The sequence below is a fragment of the Macaca fascicularis genome, chromosome 6 (genome assembly GCF_037993035.2).
Source record: "Macaca fascicularis isolate 582-1 chromosome 6, T2T-MFA8v1.1".
NCBI lineage: Eukaryota > Metazoa > Chordata > Mammalia > Primates > Cercopithecidae > Macaca > Macaca fascicularis.
The window spans coordinates 96,556,510-96,576,318 of record NC_088380.1 but is presented as its reverse complement, the minus strand read 5'-3'; the positions used below and the strand labels follow the sequence as shown (position 1 = coordinate 96,576,318).

The window sequence follows — 19,809 nt, the reverse complement described above, 5'->3', positions numbered from 1 at the left end:
TGCAGCAGAACAGCCACGGGAGATGAATATATACTGATGTGATCATCCCCTCCTATTACTCACCAGTAGTTAATACAAAGCACGCTTTAGAAAAGAATGTATAAGACAAAGAAATAAACACAGTGTTAAAAAAGGACTGCATTTAATATCAGGATTTTTTTTATTAATTCTAACAGATCCTTATATTATAGTATTTTATCTGTAATAATAGGAGCCTTTCATTTAAATGATGCAATCAGTATGCCACAAGCGGATTCTTTCTTTAGTGGGAGGAGTTAGCAGCTCCAACATTCAATTGACCTGTTTCCAAATAATCTACAGGAAAAAAATGAAGATTAAGTCCTCTAACAAGAGCAGTTTTCACAGCCTTGCATACAAAGAGAAGGATTCGGTAAAAAGATGAGAGGGCAAGCCGCATTGTGCTGGCCCACTTAAATCTTATTTCCAATTCACTAAATGTGTTATTTGACTTGGCAAGTGAGCTAGTATGTGTATTAGATCAGCAGGGAGCCTAATCAAGGAGATGCCAAGTTTACTGCAGCCCCTCTGAGCTGCATTAGCCTCAACTAGTGACCTTAAGCAAAGTGGGTGGTTGAACCCAAAAGAGAATAGCATTAACTTTTGCTTGAAGTTCAGCCCGAAGTCTCCTTTTGTGCCTTATTCCAAAAAAAAAAAAAAAAAAAAAAAAATGCAAAAAGCATTTAACAGAATTGAATATAACAGAATTGAATCTAGTCTGCTCAGCACCATCTTCACACGCAAGGCTTCATAGAAGCTTGCCTCCATTAATGCTGACACATGCAAAAGAAATGAAAAGCATTAACTCAGCTGAGGCACTTGATTTTGCAGCTGCAGAACAATTCACTTTGTAACTCAGTAACTAAGATGGGGTTTTTCCGCCCAGATAAATTGCTAATTTGCTAATTGATACAAAAAGTATTTTCAAATATTAAATAAACTGCAAATAAAGCAAAAAGAAAAAGAACACTAAATTACAAGGACACCTGAAAGATACATAGCTTAGTATTAATAGATACACATATTTTTAAAGACCTCTTTTACCTTGTACACAGCATTGAGCATCCATTCCCAATTGCATATAATAGCTTGGATGTATATGTGAACTCTTCAACGATGTATTTTATACCAAGTAAAATGCAAACCTGTATAGTTAAAAAATGTTGTTATATAATAAATTCAAGCAATAGATTTATCTTTAGAAACATCTTTGTTCTCAATTTGGTCTCCCTATTTTAAACTTTCCATCTTGTCTATATACTCAAAGACTTCTAATAATGTCAGTTTTACACATTGTTTAGAAATACTTCGAAAGCTATCTTTAATTCCAGGATGTTTGACTCAGAAATACTCATACAGCAAAGATTGGTTGGATATGAAGATTATAAAGTTATTGAAGCTCAAAACCAGAATATTTTATAAGACCTTCTGTAATGCCTTTGGTTGTAAAAGTTTTCTCTTTCCTTAACAGAACATAAGGCAAGGTTCTTTTCTTTTCTTTTTTTATTCATCCTTCATTTTCCACTGTTTATTCGGCTTCCCTCCTCAGATCTGAACCAAAGCCAAGCAAAGCACCATCACCTTCTGGAAAGTGCAGAAACTGCAATCAAGATCAACAAAGAAAAGCACCCTTCTCATAGATTCATCTCTTTGGCGTTTAAGTGTTGGGGCGAGTCTACAAAACTCAGATTCCTCATTTAACTAGATGTTCCAGGTCACGGCGATATTCTACTGAGGCAATTTTCAAAAGACCATAAAACCACCACATCAATTTATGCTTGCAGGTAGTATAATTGCCTTTGTATCATATATTTTTAGAAAAAGTGGCTTAAAACAATTTGAATAGTGCTTTAGAAATAAGACCCTTAAATAATTGGCACTGGTATTGCGTTTCTTAACTCTGGGATTTCAAAACATTTTCCAAACATTAATTGCAATGGGACCCCGGTGAGGCTGATATTATCACACCTATTTTCCAGGACAATAAGCAGGGAGCACGGGGCCCATTTCTTGTCTTGCCCCATGCCCTTCAGAGCTTGTCCAAGCTCAGAGCTCCCTTAAAAACCACTGGATCAGCTCCATGGGAGCACAGAGGAAAATGAGAAATGGGCTCTTGGAGATTTAAGGGATTTTGTAAGGTCGTGTGTGAGTGAGCTGTAGCTAAAAGTCAAAGCTGGAAATCTAAGATTCCTTATTCAGCGCTTGGATATATTTCCTCATTAAGACAATTCATGTAGAATATCAGGTTTACAGGAATACGCTGGTAAGAAGTGGACTCTGTTGCTGTTGTTTTTTGAGTAACTTATTTAATAACAAAAATGTCTCCCTTTGATTTGAATAAAAATAAATGGCTGGATTTTCACAGGCGGCATGCATAGAAGACCAGCAAGGGCCAACGATGAATTTCGACACTGACTTTTAAAAATTGTGAAAGAGATGCTAACAGCCTAATTTGCAGTGGAGACTAGATTCTGTGGCTGTATCAGGTGGTGGTATAAAGAAGAGCCATATACAGAAGGTGAAATGAGGGGTTAAAAGTCACGCTAAACATGCTGCAAGGACCTGTGGGCATCCCAACCTTTTTTTCTTTAATTGGGAGGAGAAGAGCTTTTTACTAAAGAGTAAGTTCCACAATGTAGGCCGGCAGCCCAACTGGGAAATACTCTTGATTTGAACAGTTTGCAGCAGTTCTTTTCTGAACTCTTTATATAGATCCTCTTTCAATACTGAGACACATATTTTAAGGTAAAAAGGGTATTTTACTAATTTTTTTAATGAAGCTTTGACTGCAAGCAATACTTGGAGTTGGTAATCACCGGCTGGTTTCTTCCCTCCTGCACTGCAGGAATGAGGCCACTTTCACAGCTGGTTGTCAGCACAGCTCTTATTACTAACACCAATTATTGATTTTTAAAAGGCCTACGCTATTAGTACCCTGCTACATCTCTTCTCGTACAATATGCGTTTTAAAAATTCCTTTTGTAAAAATATAAAATCTGAGTTCAACCTTTCTATCATCACTGTGCTTGTTCTTTACATTTTATCTTATACCTTCACAGGAAAGCAAACCAGGAATCTTTTTTTTTTTTTTTTTTTAACTTTTGGGCTAATTTAGAAGCAGAAATACTTTGCCCATATGATCTCTCTGGAAGGTAGCATGTTATAAAAAAGCAAATGGTGCGTAGTAAGGGAGGATGAAGGAACACAATTAGAGAGTTTAGGATCTTCTATCCCCTTTTCTCTGCCTTTATTTCATGCTATCCCAATCTATGTTTAAGCCAATCATAAAAACCCACCTGGCCTCATCCCCACTAGGATGCTTGCTTTTGCATAGGACTGCACCCCAAATTGGACTTTTCTCTTCTCTTTGAAAGTTCTCAACGAAGGTCAATTTTAGGATTTCTTTCAAAAGACACTATTCACACGTCAGTCATTCTTGTTGTTGATATATTGTCCAAATGATGGGCAGTTCTGAGAATATTTATCTCCAGCAATATTTATACGTGTATTAGTTTTGTAGAGCTGGTATAACAAAGCTCTACGAAAACTCGACAAAGCTCACCAAAAACTGGATGGCTTAAACAGCGGAAATTAACGTTCTCATAGTTCTAGAGGCTAGACATGCACCATTAAAGTGTCAGCAAGGTTGGTTTCTGCTGAGGGATGTGAGGGAGAATCTGTTTATGCCTTTTACCTAATTTCTGGTAGTTTTCTGGAGATTTTGGCATTTTTTGGATTATAGATGCATTTTCTGGTATCTTCCTTCCTGCTCACATAGGATTCTCCCTGTGTGTGTGTCTATGTCTGTGTCTAAATTTCTCCTCTTTATAAAGACTCAGTCGTATTGATTAGGGACCACCCAAATGATTTCATCTGCTAGGATCCTATATTCAGTTAAGGTCACATTTACTGAGAGAAAGCACTTCAACAACTTTTTGGGCAACATAATTTAAACCATAACATGGTTTGTTAAATGTCATATATATGATGTTTTATATAATCATTATTATCATATATTATATATAATCAAATTCTATTCTATTATTTACAAAATACATGGTGATCATAAGAGAATATTTTACAAATTACAAGTAGGAAAAGTACATGGCATTACTAAAAAGTCAGTGCCAATGCCTCAGCAGAGAAAAATTAGTGTATTAATTAGTTACCCTCTGATGGATAGTTTGTAGGTAATAGAGACAGGTATTGGTAAGCGAAATGGAATTTTAATTTCATGAGGATGCTAGAAAATTGCAAGTTGGAAGATCAATTTTATTTACTCCATCATTAACATGTGCTAAGTGAATATCTAAAGCAAGCTTGTCCAACCTGTGGCCTGTGGGCTGCATGTGGCCCAGGATGACTTTGAATGTGACCCAAAACAAATTTGTAAACTTTCTTAAAATATTATGAGGGTTTATTTGCGATTATTTTTCTTTTTGCTCATCAGCTATTTTTAGTGTATTTTATGTGTGGCCCAAGACAATACTTCCTCTTCCAGTGTGGCCCAAGGAAGCCAAAAGATTGGACACCCCTGACCTAAAGTATAATCCATACTCTGATAGATGGTTTTCAGTAACACAAATTCAACATAAAACTGAACATACATTTTCATGAGCAACTACTAGGTTCAAGGTACATGACTGCTATAGAGCATTAGAGTTCTAATACTAAGTAAAGAAGTGTGTGTGTGTGTTTTATATCAAGTACAATTTAGCCAGGAGGAGTCAAGTATAAACCGATCATCGAAATTTAGAGGGCGCTATAAAGAAAACCCATATACATGGAAGAAAGAAAGAGAAGAAGCAGGGTCAACTTCTTAGTTGTGAGGAAGGATCTTGAAGAAAAGATTACTCTGTTTTTGTATTGCCATAAAGAAATACTTGAGGCTGGTTAATTTATAAGAAAAGAGGGTTAATTGGCTCACAGTTCTTCAGGCTGTATAGGAAGCATAGTGGCATCTGCTTCTGGGGAGGCCACAGGAAGCTTCCAGTTATGGCAGGAGGCAAAGGGGGAACAGGCACATCACAAGGCGAAAGCAGGAACAGGTGAGAGCCAGCAGCGAAGTGCTGCACACTTTTACACAACCAGATCTCCTGTAACTCACTCACTATCATAAGAACAGCAGCAAGGGGATGGTGCTAAATCATTCATGAGACTCCAATCCATGATCCAATCACCTCTCACCAGGCCCAGCCTCCAACATTGGGGATTACAATTAGACAATTCATATGAGATTGGGGTGGGGACACACATCAAAACTATACCAGATAATGATAATATGACTTAAAAAAAAAATCTGTATGGTCTCACCTAACAGTAGCCTGTCTGGGGCAGGAAGACAAATGGAGTTCATGTCTCTAAATATTTGCAATTATACATTAAGGTAACAAAATTGCTACTTAGAATATATTCAAATGTTCTATCTTGTCAACTATAGCTTTTGAGCAATGAAATATAAAACTAAGTGCATGAAAAAATTTTTATATGACTGGAGAAGGAAAAATATTAAACATGATGGAATTTGATTATTGCCCATATTTAGATCTTCTGTTTATGAGTAAGGACATTTAAATTAGTAATAAAAGAAACATATATAGTTTATAAATATATGTAAACATTTTACAAAATTTATTTTTCCTACCTTTGTTTCAATACAATTCAATAATTTTACTCATATTTTCAGATTTGCAGAGATTATGAAAAAGCTCACTTTTAACCTGAGATTTTTAGTTTTTTAGTTCAAAAGTATATTTTTTCTAAATTAAATTTAACTGTTTTGATAACATTTTATCCACATTACCATCATGTGTGCCAAAAAAAAGGTCAAATTTGATATGTGATTTGCTTTTCAAGAAATAAATTTAATCATCTGGATAACTGAGCAATAGAATGCTAAATATACACTTACTTAAGAAGATAGATAATATTGCAGTTCTGTATTTTTCTGCTTCTTACCTGATTTCAAAATGGTGATTTCCATAAAATTTCTTGGTAATTCTAAAAGGTAGTAGAAACAAATCAAAATGAGAAACAAATATAAATAAAATGCAATATTTTATTTGACTTTTGAAAATATATGCAGTCTTAAAGCTATAAACCTTATAACACCAGACCTCCAAAACATCTGGATATAAGGTATTAAATAACATTTGCATGTCTGATTTTTTTTCACATTTCTCCTAGTTTTGGTATAGTGCAGATGCAAATTGCAAAGAATCAACGAAGTCTTCCTGATCTATAATTTTTTTTTTTTTTCTCAATAGTTTTCAAGGAAAATGCAGCCAGGCTTGGTGGTTCGATCATTTGAAATCTCTAAAGGAGTTTACATATAGGTAAACATCAGTGTGAAATCATAAAAACAAAACTGGTTGTTATTTCCAACTGCAATGATTCAATGTTGATGCTCACCCAAGGCAATCCCTTGGTTCCATCTTCTGACACTATATTAGAATGTCAACTTGTGGATTTGCTTTAGCTGTTAATAAGAAATTTTGTCTTTATCATGAAGATTGGATCTTGGGTCTTCATGTCAACATTAAAATGATAATAGAGTTATAAAACACAAAATACCTGGGAATATTAAAGGATCTGAATCTTCTAACTGGGTACATAGATACTTGAGCACATCAAATGAATTAGTGTTAACCATAAGTGTATTATGTAACTCAAGTAGATGGTGTGGCCCTGTAATTCCTGAAAGTTGCCTGTTGTTTAACATGCTGCCAGAACTTGAATGCTGCCACCACTCTCCCCTCACCTCACTCCCTAGGGGCCTAAGCAGAGCTTATTAGACTCCAACTTCCAGAAAATGGGCTATGTCTTAAACATATCTAAGATTATTACTGTAGAAATGTTATTGTTTAATTTTAATGAGTATGCTGATCATTTAGGTTGACAGTCCTTGTCACAATTTATCAAAGACAAATTAGCATAGTTAGCATCACCAAAAGGAAACTATTAAAACATAAGTGTTTTCACTTCTTCTGATCTGGCACTTTTCCTATAGAACTATATATCACTTTAGTGCTTCTTAATTAAAAGTGATGTCTTCCTCCAACTTAGATCTGTACTGCAAGCATTCCCTGTCCCATGTTTCTTTTGATTTACAAAGTACAATATAAAGCTGGATTACATTATCTTCAAATAAAATCAACACCAATGATGTTGCTTTGAATGGTTTATAACAGTGATTTCACTAGATGCAGTAAAAATGCACAATATCTGGGAATTAGAAATTTTCTCTTTTCGAATATTGAAACATTTCCCTTTCTTCTAAATTAACATTATATTTTATTAACCTATAAAATCTCATACTATATGTGTACTTGACTTCTAATATGTTAAATTTAGGGTATCTCTTTTTACCAGGTATTTATTAGCTATTAAATATCTAGAATAATTATTTAAAAATGTCTATTCCTTTTGTAAATTTAGAGGCTATAGATACATCAAATTATAATTATGTAACATTTTATTTTTAGATGAAAATTTTATTGAGATAATTGTATATTCACATGCAGTTGAAAGAAATAATAAAGAGATACTGTGTATACTTTACCTAGTTCCTGCTAAAGGTAAGCTACAGTATAACATTAGCCAAGGATATTGACCTTGATATCAGTTTTATCCAGCTTTCCTCAGTTTTATTTGTACTCATCTGTGTGCATGTATATTTAGTTCTATATACTTTTATCCATATATTGTTATCAATATTTAATTTTGACATCTAAATATTTTCTTACATTTTAGGGATTTATTAACAGTTGCTTGTGAATTATATGACATATAATCGATCCTTAAAAATATAAAATGACTACTAAAAATAGGTTTCTTTTAGTATTCTAATTGATAAAAACATTATTTTTAGTCTTGGCTAAATATTACTATCAAGTAGTTTGTAAAGGTTGACTAATGGCTCCCCAAATGAATAGTTTAAAAACACTATTGACATTTTTTTCCTTTTGAATTCACACCACAGTTTTTAACTAGAGGTTCAAAAGAGGTTAAGAAATACGAATTCATTTTCAGTATTTGGGGCATCAGCTCATTAAGAGTAATAGAGCAGGCTTCCAGTTTGAAAAAGGCACTGACTCAAATGTGTAATGATTTCACTTTCAAATTTCTTTTATCTCAGCTGCTTCTACTTCAACAAATACAAGTGCTTCAGATATAATAAGAAGACTAATGAGCATTGCAGATGATTACAACAATACTTCCCAAGGCATAATGACATTTTTTCCCCAAATTAAGAAAAAAAAAAGTTTTTTCTTGTTAAAGTCTTTATTGCCTGAATATGACCTCAGTTAAAACCAGGAGCCCAACTTTAGAACAAATCTATGAATAAGTATTTTTTTAGTAAGATTTCTCAACTTATAAGGGAAGTTTTATCAACTTTAGCAAGGACTATGTATGTGCTACAGGATTACATCCTTAAAATAAAATGTGCCAAAACGGGTCATTTGACATCACTGCCTCATTGCTGTTCGGAGTTGGCATTTTGCTGATCACCTCACCGTGTCCTCTTGGGTACTTTCTCTACAAAGTGGTTACAAGTCCAGTCTTCTGATGTTATAGTTGGATGCACTATACAAAAGGGTCATTTTCTACTAAGTACCTTACTTGCTTCAGAGCCAGAGTGCAACTCTTTCATCAGTCACAGTTTTGAAACAGCAGGGGTACAATGTATCAGTTTGTTCAAAATAGACATTGTGCTGTTTATGGAGAAATTGTGACAAATCGGGAAAGAATTTATAACCAACGCTATACACATAACTTAAAAAACAAAAAAATAAAGTGCATAATCTGACTCACAAAATGAGACATCTGCAAACCACTACAGCAAATTGTATAATGAACAGCCTCTCCAGGGTCCCTTCTTATAATTCAAAGCTGTTTTTGGCTCCCTTTCATTGTGAGTTTGAAGACAGATTATTTTACAAGGTACATCAGCCTTTAGGGAATAGCAATTTCCTCTTTCCCTCAGCCTTGCCTCCCCACAACACAAATGTAACTTTTTAAACTGTTTATCTTTGATCAAAAATATATTACTTAGCATACTAAGTAAACAGCGGAACAATTTGTCATAGAAATTATTGCTTCCTGTGGCTATTTTTAGTGGCTTTTTTCCCCCACATTTTCTGGGCAATTGGTATTAAGGCTGATAACCTTGCCATTTGTTTCTGTAATGATCTCAGAAAAACATTTTGAAATACGACCTGCTCTTTAGTGTAATGGATAAACTACTATGCTGCCAGGAATTATACCCAACTTCCTTGCTCAATAGTCATGGGAACTTAAACAACAACCACAACCCACACACATAATGCAGGAAACGATACGGAACACACATATTACATTTCTGTGGTGATGTGGTTACCAAGAATGGCCGCTCTAGCATTGCTGAAGTATCAGAAATATTAAATCAAGATGATGCAAAATATGAAAATGCTGATATACTATACTCAATTGCAAATTATTTCACTGTTTGAAAGTTTACTAGCCACCTATTAAATGATGAATTTTCTCTAAAATAATACATTTAAATATAAAAAAGAAAGCATTTTAAATAGAATGCCATTCAATTTTGCTTTTTGCTGTAATACAAAATCCTTCTCAGTCCAATATATATTTACAATGCTTCTATTATTCTTGAATACAGCTTTGTTATCTTTATCTTAATTTGAATTTGAAAATATTATAATAAAACAATCAGCATGCTTCTATTGTTTATTATTTATAAATTCTTTTTAATATCAATATTAGAGAAGTTATGTATTTGGACACATTGCCTATTTTTCTGTTTCCAACAATTGCCATGGATGATTTATTATTTGTATATTTTTATTTTTTTAACTATAATTTTGGAACTACACCGCATCTTATGTTTGGAATAGACCTTAAAAGTTAGGGGTTATCAGTTCTACTTGTTTCTTCTATGTCTGACATATATCCAGAGCACATAAAACAAGTCTTTACTTGTTTTCTAGTACTTACTGATTGTACTGTGGATAGTTTGAATTTAGAGACAAATATTTACTTCATTTTTATCAAAAATATATCTATTATCCTACTTCTTATATTTAAGTGAATGCTTTCATTTTGTTTCTTAATATAGAACTACCAATAATTCCATGAATGGTGAAAGAAAAATAAGTTTTGTTGTTTCTCTTCTAATATCTGTCTTAATCACTAATCGGATAATTTAAAAAATATATATATATATATATATATTCTCTCCATATATAGAGAGAGAGAATTTCACGCTCCATACTATGCTTCCCAAATCCTATATCCCTTAAAAAGATTATGGAACCTGGAACCTGGAGAGAGAAAAAAAAATGAAGTCAAACAATATCTCAGAAATATAGAGACTCGGGATCTGTGAAGTCGCTTCTGATGTGGAGATGCTTTTTGAAGTTTTAAAATGACAGTGTTGAAACATCTCTCTGTCTCCCCTTTGCGCTCTCTCATATCTGCTTAAGTGTCTTTGTCAGAAGTATTCTTCTGGTAATTGTGACTCAAGTCAAGAATTCTCTACAGAATTCTTAAAAATATTTGTTAACAAATGAGAAAGTTTATTACTGAGGGCAGATCTCATTTTAAAAGTGTTATTCTATTACTAAATGTGCAAAATTGGATACATATATATACACACACATATGCATATATGCACACAACTGCTTAGCAATCATGTTATATATTCCTCAAAATTTCATTTATCTTTATGGCATAAGACTATCTACAGTAATTCTCAAGGTCTGTTTTCTGACCAAGAGAAGGTGGAGATGTAAAATGATATTATTTTTTCTTCCTAAAATTGTCATAGAAACATGTTAAGTCCTTAGCTTCCTGGTCCCCACTGAGGTCCAGAACACATGGGTAGATAACATAGCAAAATCAAAGATCACTTGATTTTACAAGATAAGTTTCACATCTTATCTTTTACATCCCAAAAGGAACATAAGTTCAGAACAATAATAAAGCTAATATGTATGTTTTTATTAACAATCTTGTATGATCTGAGCATATGTTGTGTTTTAGGAAGCAATAGTTGAACTACAGAATTTCAATATTGTAAAGAATTATAGAAATTATAATGCAGGACAAAAGAAAAAAATTCTATATAGCCTCTATTAGATTCAAATTAGTATGATAAGAAAAATATACAACCAAAGGTATAATTTTGTCATCACTTCAAATTGTCAAGCACAATTTAAGAAATGTAAGGAGTATGCCTGTACAAAGAAAATCTGGCAATCCTTTTCCAATTTTCCTAACGCCTAGGATGTAGGCAGAACATACTGATGAAAAACAATTACCTAATAAAATTCTGATCTAAGATATAAGCAAATAATCCTACTTAACAGAAGTGCAATTTAATCATTCAATTTTATTACATTTTTTACATTTTCAAATTAAAGTAGAATGCTTAAAAACAGAGAAGTAGCTTTGAAATATTTTGAATGATTAAAAAAATGAAGAGTAAGTGAAAAAAATTCCAAAGGAAAATGGGTGTAAATTAATGCAAACAGTACTTGAGAGCCGTTGTTCTGAAGGATAGCTTTTTGTACAGATCCATTTTAAAAATCTCAATTATTCAAGGAATGCATTGATTTTAACATCATTTTTTTCTTCACAGGCTTTGTTATGAAAATAGGTATATATAATGAAGTGGGCTGCAAGGAAATTACATTTTGCAAATACTCTCCTCTTATATCAAAGATAAGGGCCATTCAAGAGTCTCATATATTAGACTAGCTTTGTCCCAGTGGAAACATAAAGGAAATTGTGACAAAATATACATTTTTCTCGATCAGTTAAGACTGTACTCTAGTAAGTAGCATTTTTTTCCCCAGAATAAAACTTTTTGCTCCCCTTTAACTCTTCCACAGCGTCAGTAGCGGCACATCAACGTGCACACGCAGGCAAGTGGGATTGCCACGTGCTCTCGTCTGGCTCTATTCAGTCAATCGCTGTGAGATTCAATTTTATTTTGAGCAATACCTGGAAGAACGTATGTAAAAGTCCCTAACAGTACCTGATCCAAAACTGGTTTTTAAAAGACAACTACTTTGTTTTACTTCTTGACATGTAATCAGAGATCTTGGTATGATTTGATTCAGTCTGTTATCTCTGTGTATTCCTCCCTGTCAAATTCCTTAATTACACAAAACCCATGTTCTTGGAATGAACATTTCGGTGACTTTATAGGATATTTATTTTTCTTAAATCTAGCTCTCTCATGATGAATACTAATATCTACCATAGAGTACATACTTCTATGTGCCAAGTGCTTTGTGTGCATGGATATCATGATCCTTCTATTATAATGAAATGAAGGCTCAGAATGTTTATTTCAAAAGCCTCAAACCACCCTGCTGGAAAGTTTCAGAGTCAAAATTCAAACCTAATCTGTCAGATTTCAAAGCAGGTTCTCCTCTGAATATGACACACTGACCTCTTTGACATCTTTGTCCCATTATCTCAAATTGTGTGACATGTAAAAAGTTGACCAATTCTAAAAAAATCTAAAATGTCTTCATATTGATGCCCACGGCTTTCTTGTATAGACTGTTTAGAAATGTTTCTTGAAATTCAAATGTTGTTTTCTTTTGCATTGATAATCTTCCATTTTGTAGAAACTATTAAGGGTTAACTGAGTCCTTCTAAAATAATATGTTCCCCCATACCACAACACAAAACGAAACAAAAATGAACAACGCAACTTCTTTAAACATTAACTTTGGTCTATAATGTTAAATGTGATTTTTAATTTAGAGGATTTTGTAAGGGTACTTAAAATGTAAGTAAAGAGAGAGCATTCTTATTTTTTGCATGGTATATAACTTTCAAAGTGACTGGGTGAATAAAATAATTTTAGAAGTGAAATTTGTATTAATCATAGAACTTCTAGGAATGGCTGGTAATGCAAAAAAAATGATTTTCAGTCTGCTTTCCCTAGGATACAACTTCCTTTCTTCAGGGAAAGCTAAGCCAAGTTATCACGGATATAAACTGGCTGTGGTTGGGCCAGCAGCCACTTAACGTATCCCTTAGCTGATAATAAAGTGTATGGTCAGCAGCTGATTTTAAAAAAGAGAGAAAGAAAGAAAGAAAGAATAAAGAGGGAATGGAAGAAAGGAGTAACAAAAGCACCACTAGAAGATACTATGATGGTGATAAAAACAGGGATACAATCTAATTTGCCTCAACATTGGATGTCAAAATATTTAAATAAAACAATTATACTTGTATAATACATCGTTATTATAAATAAATTCTTTAAAACTTGTCCAACATAGAGAAGATACTATAAAGAAAATTTAATTATCTGCTGCACTATATGCTCCTCAATAATAGAAATCTTTGTTTACTTTCTTCAATGATGTGTGTAAAGTATCTGGATCAGGCCTGGAACTTAGTAGGTATTCAATAAATATTTTATGCTTGACTTAATTATTTCATAATATTCTAATCTTGTATTCTGATGTTAATAAAGAAATTCAGGAGAAACAAGTTTTACTTTTGAATATTTAAGCATTTTATGTGGAGTTCTAATTTTCATTTGTATAAATGTTTAATATTATGGGTTTTAAAGCTACTCTTCCATATGGGATCTTGTGCCATTTTAGAGTGAGGACCCTGTAGTCAGACTGTCCACATTAGCATCCTGGCATTACCACATAGTAACTTTGTGGCCAAGAGAAAATGGCAATTTACTTGGGACTTGGTTTCTTGTGTACACAAGATAGGTGTTATTTAGGTATCTATCTCATAAAGTTGAAAAACTACATATTCAAGAGGAGTTTGGGTTCTAGAATTGCATTCTATTTGATATATAAAATAGATACTCATTGATGTATAAATGTACTCATGTATAGACAGTCTTATAAATAACTTACGGAATTAAAGGATCTGAACGATTTATAAAGGGTCAGCCATCTTAAGAACATTCTCAATATCTTTGTTTTGGGGATTGAAATGTACATATACCTCTTTCAGGATATACACGTGATAAAAGCACACATTAAACCATTGCCAGTTCAAACAACACTTCACATGAATTTGAAAGAAAGCCTAGACAAGAAGCAGAATTGGAAGAGAATAATAAAAGCTAAAGTTTATTGGGCACTTTCTCATGCTCTAAGCCATCAAATATCAGGTAAGTTTTAGTGTGATTTCAATGGGTCATGAAAAGGACATTGCTGGGGAAGAGAAAAATCTCCAGAGAAGTAGGGTCCACGTATAAAACCACAGACACTTTTTTTTAATACTTGAAGTTCTAGGGTACATGTGCACAATGTGCAGGTTTGTTACATACGTACACATGTGCCATGTTGGTGTGCTGCACCCATTAACACGTCATTTACATTAGGTATATCTCCTAATGCTATCCCTCCCCTCTCCCCCGACCCCATGACAGGCCCCGCTGTGTGATGTTCCCCACTCTGTGTCCAAGTGTTATTGTTCAATTCCCACCTATGAGTGAGAACACATGGTGTTTGGTTTTCTGTCCTTGTGATAGTTTGCTCGGAATGATGGTTTCCAGCTTCATCCATGTCCCTGCAAGACAGGTATTAAAGCAATTATACCATATGAGATGTTGAGGTGGTTTAGAATGAAGAGCCTGGGAGTCAGACTGCCTGTAGTATTAATGGAATCTTGGCATCATCACATACTGATTTCATGAGCTTGGAAAAAATTACTTTATGTTTGTGACTTAGTTTCCTCTCTGCACAATATGTTTTCGTATGTGATAATTGGGTATACTATGAATTGATTAGAAGAGTTTGCTGATAGAAATTCAATAAATGTTAGCCACTAGTGCAGTCAAGAAGGCCCCATTCTCACAAAGGCCTGATGCTTAGGGTCACTATTTTGAAATTCTTAATGATTTCATCTTTTAATTTTTTTTTTTTTTTGTAAGGGTAGTCAAATGGACAATGGAAAAAAATGCTGAGAGACTTGAGGTCCCTGAAGCCTCCCCACCTTCCCAGAACAGATTCCCAGACATCCAATCAGCATTCCAAAGCTGTTCTCCACCCACTGCAAGGCCTGGGCACAGAGATGAGGCAAGATGGCGTTGGCCACATGCACTCTGGGGCATCTAGGTGGGGCCTGGAGGCAGCCAACTCTATTCCCCAGGATGGCACGTTCAGTGGGCACCCTGATCCAGGAGCTGAGTGCGTCTCAAATGTGAGGGTTGCAATCCTTCAGGGGTCTCATCTGCTGCAGATTCTGGTAGCAGGCCCATGGGAAGGGGATATTGACTTTCCCTCCCTTGACAGGGACACAGTGTATCAATCCAGCACTAATGCCACTAATAGTATGGACCACTGAGAGGTTGTAATCTGCACTCGCTCCGTAAGTATCCCATTCCGTGGGAGCATGACAAATAGCACAGAGAAGTTGAGAAAAAATAAATTCTGAAAGAAAAGAAGTTTTGTGCCTTAGTACCTTTAATGGCAGGCACTCTTTCCTGCTCTTTGAACTATACACCCTATGTTTTTACTTTTTAATGAGTTTTGAAAATTATGTAGTTGCTTATCTTAACTCCTAATTACTGAGTCTGTTAAACAAGTTTGTTTATATAATAGTTCTTGAGCATGTAACATATGCCAAGAACTGAGAAAAAGGGAAACTGACAGGAAACCTGTGCTTGTCTAGGCTTTGATAGGTGGTGGTGCACCTTGCTTTTGGCTTGCAAGGCATGTTAAAAACATTAAAAACTGCTGATGACTTTGTAAATTACTTGACTGATCTCTCCGTCTCTCTCTCTCTTAACGAGGGTTTGGCTGGAAATAGTTCTATTACTAGAAACACTTAGAACAAGAATACAGTTGCTGAGAATTTACATTTGATTTATTCAGCAAACGTCATATAGAAACAGCTTCCTGACTTTGCTGGCTTAACACCATCTCCTCTCTTTGTTTTCAGCAAGGGCTATAATTTCTAATACTTCTAATAGTGTCTCAGGAATCAGAACTAATACAGAAAGAATATCAAAAGTAAATGCAGAGCAGCAAATAGTTGCTTATATGAGAGACAGTGTAGAAGGCTTGATGGAAAACCTTAAACAGTAAGACCATGGTAACAGAATGAAATATTCAACTCAGTAAAATTATGCCATCTCATTGATGGCTAAAGGACCAGGGTTTCTTCCAAATTCAGGGCAATCTTAGTAAATGTGTTCATTTCATATTTAAAACAAAGGACATGAATAGTATTTTATTCCATGTCAAATACATAACATAATACTGGCTTTCTTTTCATATGATGGGTTCGCTTAGTAGATAGAACGTGAATCTTTCAAGTGAGTTTTGAATTTTCGAATTGCAACTCAACACTAACTGTTTCAGTGAGTTAGGATTCTTTTGAACTAAGAATTATGACACATTTTAGGAGATAATTAGGAAAAACAAATCCAAATGGAACTAAATATCTAATAAGAAGCATAAAAGTTTATGTTAAGAGATACGTTTTCTTATTTTTCATCACTCTATGTGATTGTGTTCTATTCAAAGATGGGCAAACTCTAGCCCATGGGCCAAATCCAGCCTGCCATCTGTTTTTATACAGCCTACAAGCCAAGAATCATTGTATTTTATGTGGTTAATAAAAAGAATATTATGTGACATGTAAAAAATTCAAACTTTATTGTCTATAGATAATCATTTGTTTATGTATGGTCTATGTCTGCTTTCTCATACAAGACAGAGTTGAGTACCTGTGACAAAGTCCGTGTGGCCCACCAAGACTAAAATATTTGCTATCTGATCCTTTGCAGGAAAATTTTGCTGACTCTGTGCAAGCTCACCTACTGATCGTTCCATGAAATAAAATACCACAGAAAATGAATGCTTGCACAATAGTCTGAGTTCAGGCAACTTAAGCAAAATAACTGTTTTCATTCCCTCTAGTACCTTAATTTTAATTAACGAGTAATAACAATTTCCAAAGTAGTTATTGCAACAGTAGAAAAGCAACTCTAAAAGTGAAATAGACTTTTGCAGCTTACAAGAGAAATATAGCCACTTCTGCCCAAAAAAGTTTTTAGACTTTGTGCGCAGCTTCAATCTAGACATGCCATGATTCCAACAATGACAGCATATCGTAAGAGAGGACAGAGTTGGCAAAAATCTGACTTCAGCCCAGCTGCATGAATTTGCTCCAGTATTCCAGCGGGGCCCTGGATTAGTAGATCTCTGGTGAGAACACAGATTTAACTAGATGTCTCCTCAGTAGAGATCTGCTTTCTATTCTCCAAGCTACTTGACTTCATGTAATTTAGAAGGTCATTTTTTTTCCTGTTTCTTTCAGAGCTAGTACAACCATCCATTCTCAAGCATGTACCAAGCCGTCACTGGAATGTAAAATATTTATTTTCATGCAAATGTGGGCATATATCTGGAAACTTCTGGTTCCAACCTAATGGGCCAGGCTTTGAAAATAACTTCCTCAATGTGTTGAAGAATGTGTTCTCCATTTTTATGGCCTTGCTTTACTTACTATTATAGTGATTGTTGTACACCATTACACTTTAAATATATATTTATATCTTTACACACTTTGCTCATCATATGCACTTTAAAAAGATGCTTCTAAGTAGAATAAAAAGATATTTTCATTTATGACAATTCCACTCTGTGAGGCAAAGATGAGAGTTTGAATTCTTATATTAAGAGTCTTAAACAAACTGTTTAACTTGCACTTATTTCACGTATTTTTCTTTAAAATAATTACTTTCTAGGCAGAAGTCAATATCTTTTACCTGTAACTTAAAGAAATAAGACTTTCACTAGCACTACAAAGTTACGGCATTGCTTTTTACTTAGAGCTTGTAGATTTACTAGGCTGTTGGTTGAAATGCCAATGTAAATTTAGAGTGTCACTTAGAAAAATCATTGTATTTGCAAAACAAATAGATCCTCAAAATCCTTATTATATGACCAGCTTAAAAAGAAATGGGGACTAAAAAATCAGATATTTAAAAAAATAGTTTTAGCTCTGAACCCACTGAGATACTTAAACTCTAAGTCAAGTGCTTAGATCATAGGAAAATAGTTCCAGACCAATAAGTCTCAAGCTGTTCAGACACTTCCTGGGATGATTTTTTTTTCCTACCGGTATGTAAAGAGAAACTTAATTTTAAAAAGAAAGTTTAAGCAACAAGTTTCTACAGTACATAGCAAGCCCTATATGTATAAATAACCTGCAAAGATTTGATGCCTGCTGAATTCTAATCTCACATATACATTTAGATTAGATCTAATTTACAAACATAAAACAAGTTTACCAGATTGCCAAGCAAATTAAAATGAGAAAAAGGAAACCAGCCACTTTTTTGCTCACAAGGAGACACAGAATGAGAATCTCATTCTTACTCTGTTACTAATAGAAATTCTTAGTTTATAGCCTTAATGTTAATCCAACTTTGGCCATATTTATTTTATTTTTAATGTATATATGTTTTCCAGAAAAATTAATTTGATAAGTATTTCCCTTTCTTTCCCAACTGATTGGTCTAAATTTCTGTTATAAAACCAAACAGGCGGCTGGGCACGGTGGCTCACGCCTATAATCCCAGCACTTTGGGAGGCCAAGGTGGGCGGATCGCCTGAGATCGGGAGATTGAGACCAGCCTGGCCAACATGGTAAAACCCCATCTCTACTAAACATACAAAAAAATTAGCCAGGCATGGTGGCAGGCGCCTGTAATCACAGTTACTCAGGAGGCTGAGGCAGGAGAATCACTTGAACCCGAGAGGCAGAGGTTGCAGTGAGCTGAGTTTGGGCCATTGCACTCCAGCCTGGGTGACCAGGGCGAGACTTCATCTCAAAAAACAAAGACACAAACAAACAACAGCAACAACAACAAAAACACAGGCATTTCTTATACCATTGTTGAGTTGAATTTGTACGTGTCATGATATCTCTTATCATTTGACTCTCTCACCCTAAAATGCGAACTTTGGCCACTTCGTGAGCATCTATTCGTTCCATCACTGGTTATTAGCTTTGCACTGAGACTCAATTTTTCTTTTTTTAATTTATACTTTAAGTTCTAGGGTACATGTGCACAATGTGCAGTTTTGTTACATAGGTATACATGTGCCATGTTGGTTTGCTGCACCTATCAACTCTTCATTTACATTAGGTGTTTCTCCTAGTGCTATCCCTCTCCTAGTCCCCCAACTCCAACAGGCCCTGGTGTGTGATGTTCCTTGTCCTGTGTCCATGTGTTCTCATTGTTCAACTCCCACCTATGAGTGAGAATATGTGGTGTTTGGTTTTCTGTCCTTGTGATAGTTTGCTTAGAATGATGGTTTCCAGCTTCTTCCATGTCCCTAGAAAGGACATGAACTCATCCCTTTTTACGGCTGCATAGTATTCCATGGTGTATATGTGCCACATTTTCTTAATCCAGTCTATCATTGATGAGCATTTGGGTTGGTTCCAAGTCTTTGCTATTGTGAATAGTGCCACAATAAACATACGTGTGCATGTGTCTTTATAGTAGCATGATTTATTATCCATTGAGTACATACCCAGTAATGGGATCACTGGGTCAAACGATATTTCTAGTTCTAGATCTTTGAGGAATTGCCACACTATCTTCCACCTTCTGCAATGGTTGAACTAATTTACACTCCCACCAACAGTGTAAAAGTGTTCCCATTTCTCCACATCCTCTCCGGTATCTGTTGTTTCCTGACTTTTTAATGATCGTCATTCTAACTGGCGTGAGATGGTATCTCATTGTGGTTTTGATTTGCATTTCTCTGAGGA

The 19,809-nt window shown here is 34.6% G+C and overlaps 1 long non-coding RNA gene across 10 annotated transcripts in view; it reads left to right on the top strand.

The window, feature by feature from the left end:
• The window catches only part of LOC123574002 (uncharacterized), a 144,224-nt gene extending 127,634 nt beyond the window's left edge, over positions 1 to 16,590 (top strand). For 6 of the 10 annotated variants that reach the window (XR_012414574.1, XR_010587452.2, XR_010587450.2 and 3 more), the window contains one exon: positions 1,568 to 13,533. This is a non-coding gene — a long non-coding RNA (uncharacterized lncRNA). Of the gene's footprint in view, positions 1 to 1,567; positions 13,534 to 14,022; positions 14,183 to 14,947 lie in introns of those variants that run through there. The other 4 variants (XR_012414571.1, XR_012414573.1, XR_012414572.1 and 1 more) reach the window with 3 other exon arrangements.
• Positions 16,591 to 19,809: the final 3,219 nt, after the last annotated feature.